Below are 5,000 nucleotides of genomic sequence, written 5' to 3' on the forward strand. Positions count from 1 at the left end.
TAAGTGTAATGTAATTTTGATTATTTTCAAGTCGCTTTTATGACCGTGGGGGATGTTAGCAATAATACAATATTTCTGCCTCGATATTTGAGAGGAAAAATCGCTGTGCAGTCGTTGAGTGAAATATGCTAATTCCTGTGGCAGCCCTTCGATTCCAGAGTATCTGAGTGATCTGTCTTTTCTATTTGTTTGATGGAATACACTCATCACTAAACATCAGGGACAAGATTTGTTTTTCTAGATCTCTTGATTGAAATGTGTCGCGGCAGGATTCAAAAATTAACCCTCTCGTAGAAAGAATGTTATATATATATATATATATATATATATATATATATATATATATATATATATATATATATATATATATATATATATATCTATATATATATATACATATATATATATATATATATATATATATATATATATATATATATATATATATATATATATATATATATATATATATAAAATTACATCTCAAGAAAATATTTTTCACTATTTTGTGATATTTCAATAATCAGAAATGAAGAATTCTCTTCCGGATTGATTAATTGGTTACTGAGGCTTCAAACGTAAGTGGGGTTTTATTAGTTTTTATTATTAACGATTTTTTTTATCTCTCAAGAACACGCTCTTATCTTTAATCGCTAATATTTTCCATTTTATGCTTAGTTTACCATTTCGTTTATGCATGTACACAGGATCGCAAAAGTATCGGTGCGAAGGGTTTCTGATGCACTACTTTTCACAAAGATTCACAGTGCTGGGAGGGGAGGGTTGGTATGTCTGGCTATAGGCTCATCGGAAAGACCGTGTCACTGAGCAAATATTTCAGAACGTTGTAGGTTGGTCAGGACATCAGCCACCCGTTGAGATACTATCGCCAAGGAGTAATTCGATTATTTGACTGGCCAGCCAGTACTACATTGGATGCTTCTATCTTTTTACGGCTCATTTTCTTTTTGCCTACACAGACACTGAATAGTCTGGCCTATTCTTACCATATTCTCCTCTGTCCTCAAACACCCGACAACGCTGATATTATCAAACAATTCTTACCCGCTCAAAGGGTTGATTACTACAATGTAATTGTTCATTGGATACTTTGCTCTTGGTAAGGGTGGAAGAGATTCTTTAGCTATGGTAAGCAGCTCTTCCCGGAGATGGACACTCGTAAATCAAACCACTGTTTTCTGGTTTTGGATAGTATCATAGCTTCTGTACCATGGTCTTTCACTGTGTTGGGGTAGAGTTCTCTTGCTTGAGGATACACTCGGTCACATTATTCTATCTTATCTCTCTTCCTCTTGGTTTTTTCTTTTTAAGATTTTATAATTTATTTATGGTAGATTTATTTTTGTATTGTTGTTGTTATTACAGTATTCCTTTTTAGTTGGTAATTGCTTCTCTTGTAGTTTCCTTATTTCCTTCCCTCACTAGGCTATTTTCCCTATTGAAGCCCTCTGGCTTACATAAGCCTTGTGTTTTTTCCGATTGGGGTTGTATCTTAACAAGGAATAATAATAATAATAATAATAATAATAATAATAATAATAATAATAATAATAATAATAATAATAATAACGGAAAGTCATTGTTGGGCAGCAGGATCATGGGTCTGTAAGCTATTGTGAAAACAACACAGTCAATGCACAGAATCAGCTTTGAACCCTACCATTTGTTATTTACTAGTAACGGGTATCGGTTGTCGTCCATATATGATACCTCCCGATATCAGGTTGACCAACAAGTGGGACGTCAGACATATCTTAGTGATTTTTGTACTGCTTCACACAAATTGCGGAACGATACTTTTGTGAGCTACTGTAGCCCAGAGTCAATACATACATGTATTGACTCTGCTATAGCATTTACCTCGGCAAAGACGGCTAAAATTGTTATTTTATAATTTAGCAGAATAGCACTAAGGTTGTTATATGGAATATAATACGGATGATACTAGTGCAGGAGATGTATCAAAACTACAAACAATTACGCTGCTGTATTTCGATTTATTGGACTTGTTCATCCCTCCTATGTTTTATATATACAAAGTCAAAATCTAAATCCTAAGCTATGATTCATTTTTACAGTAACCCTTTATTGTCCTCTTTTCCTAAATCTGACTCATCATATGTAATCAAGACAGGGATCGCTAAGGGATCTATTTCCTATATAGATATGAGGGTAACATTTTTTTATTCTCATTGTGAATCCGATATTGATAATTATAAGACATACAGTAAGTACTAACTCTAAATCATTAACACTTACACTCACACACACACATTTCGTGAATTATACATACCAATGTAAAAGGTAGAATTTGTTATCTTCGATAGAAGTCTTATTCTTCCCTAATCAAAATTCATCTCCTTTGTGAAAATTCCTTTACCTTTTGTGCAAAGGATATTGCACCAGAATTCTCTCATTGAGAAAGATAATCTTCGCATTTCTTACCCTAAAAGGGAAAAATAATGTCGACTACCTCTTTGTCATGCAGAAAATTCTCTTATCCACTGTTCACACTTGAAATGAAATTTCTAGGAAGGTAATATTGTTGTATTATTACTTGATATCTGAATGATATGTGTTCTAGAATAGTATTATTTTGGTGATAGAAATCTTGTCTGTATATGTTTAAAAGTATATAGTATCATGTACACAACGATTAAGCAACATGATAAAAGGAACACGGTTTCCTTAATCGGGTGCTATTTCCCTTTGAATTATATAACAGATATATTGTATAGATACAGCCCTAATTATCATTAAGATCATATATTTTATGAGTTACAATTACTATACTTTTCTAACCTGCAAGACACCGGAAATTAAAGCATTTTCATTCCCGTTGCTCTTATTTTGTAGAATTCTCCAAGCAGCGACAGGAAGGTTACATTCCAATAATCTGTACCCATGTAGCAAAAGAGTCGAATGAAATCTTTGGTGTTCAATCTTTAGGGTCCTGAATTACGTTACTGTGGTGCAGAAGAGAGGACAGAAAATTTTATAGATTGCGGTTTATTTAGGTGTTTATAAATACCCCCCCCCCCCCTCTCTCTCTCTCTCTCTCTCTCTCTCTCTCTCTCTCTCTCTCTCTCTCTCTCTCTCTCTCTCTCTGTACATCTAAATATGTACATGCATATATATATATATATATATATATATATATATATATATATATATATATATATATATATATATATATATATATATATATATATATATATATATATATATATATATATATATATAAATATGTGTGTGTGTATGTGTTTATGTGTATATATACATATATATATATATATATATATATATATATATATATATATATATATATATATATATATATATGTATATATATATATATATATATATATATATATATATATATATATATATATATTTATATACTGTATATATATATATATATATATATATATATATATATATATATATATATATATATATATTAAATGATTTATACGATCCAGCTGGAACTATTTACATGATTGCCTAAAACAGCCAATACCAACAAATATTCGGTACTATGATTAAAAGTGAATATTGACAATGTCCCTGAAAAAAAAAAATACAGTTTTGCTTTGGATTATACAAAGACTTGAGTGTGGCATAAGCCTCAGAGACTGATTACTATTAAAAACTACCAGAATAATCCTCCACAAAGTCGAAAAAAGACAAGGGTCTCTTTTTATTCAGATGTCTGTTTTTCCATGTTTCTGTCTTTGGTGCTCCACGATATTATCTTCAAATATATAAAGAACTGATAAACAGATACAGAATTGTCTTCATGTTATTATGAACATTCAATGCCAATTCGCTTTCGTAGAATTATGACACTCGAAGAAAACATGAGCAAAGTACTCAAAGAAAAGAAAAACGAACGATGGCATTGGAACAGAAATAAGAAACAAAATGTTACAGCATTGGATAATCTCGCCAAGAAACTTCTCGAATAACATCTGAGGAAGCTCTTAAGGTGATAGATGGTCTCGAGATCATTTAGCTAGCGGGAATATGAGCCTTAAGGACAATATGTAACCAGATCCATGAAACCATTTTCAACTAAGGATGATCGCATTAAGACGTGACTCACGGCCTCTCAAATCCACACGTTCGCATTCTGGAAAAATTTACATTCCTACTCCACCCAAAAAGTAGCATTTTACATTCATTTCAGAGTATTATGCTTACGATATGACTTCTAAAGGGGATGTTAACATTGGGTTATTTCTTGACCTGGTTCGTCGTTTTATTTTACACACCATGTCAATTTAGAACCGCACATTTTAAATGTAACTTTGTCTATTCCTGCATCTACCTCATCTCTTGAATAATCGAAACATATTCAGATTAATCTCAATGTTATTTTTGGATATATATATATATATATATATATATATATATATATATATATATATATATATATATATATGTGTATATATATACATATTTATATATATATATATATATATATATATATATATATCCATATATATATAATATATATATATCTATCTATCTATCTATATATATATATATATATATATATATATATATATATATATATATATATATATATATATAGACATACATACATATATATATATATATATATATATATATATATATATATATATATATATATATATATATGTACCTATATTTACATGAACAGATCTTCGTTTCTTTGACACCATTGAAATATTATATATATATATATATATATATATATATATATATATATATATATATATATATATATATATATATGTATATATATATATATTATGTATATATATATATATATATATATATATATATATATATATATATATATATATATATATATATATATATATATATATATATATATATATATATGTTTGTACTGTATATATGTATATATATATATATATATATATATATATATATATATATATATATATATATATATATATATATATATA

Source organism: Palaemon carinicauda, chromosome 4 (genome assembly GCF_036898095.1).
Source record: "Palaemon carinicauda isolate YSFRI2023 chromosome 4, ASM3689809v2, whole genome shotgun sequence".
Lineage (NCBI taxonomy): Eukaryota > Metazoa > Arthropoda > Malacostraca > Decapoda > Palaemonidae > Palaemon > Palaemon carinicauda.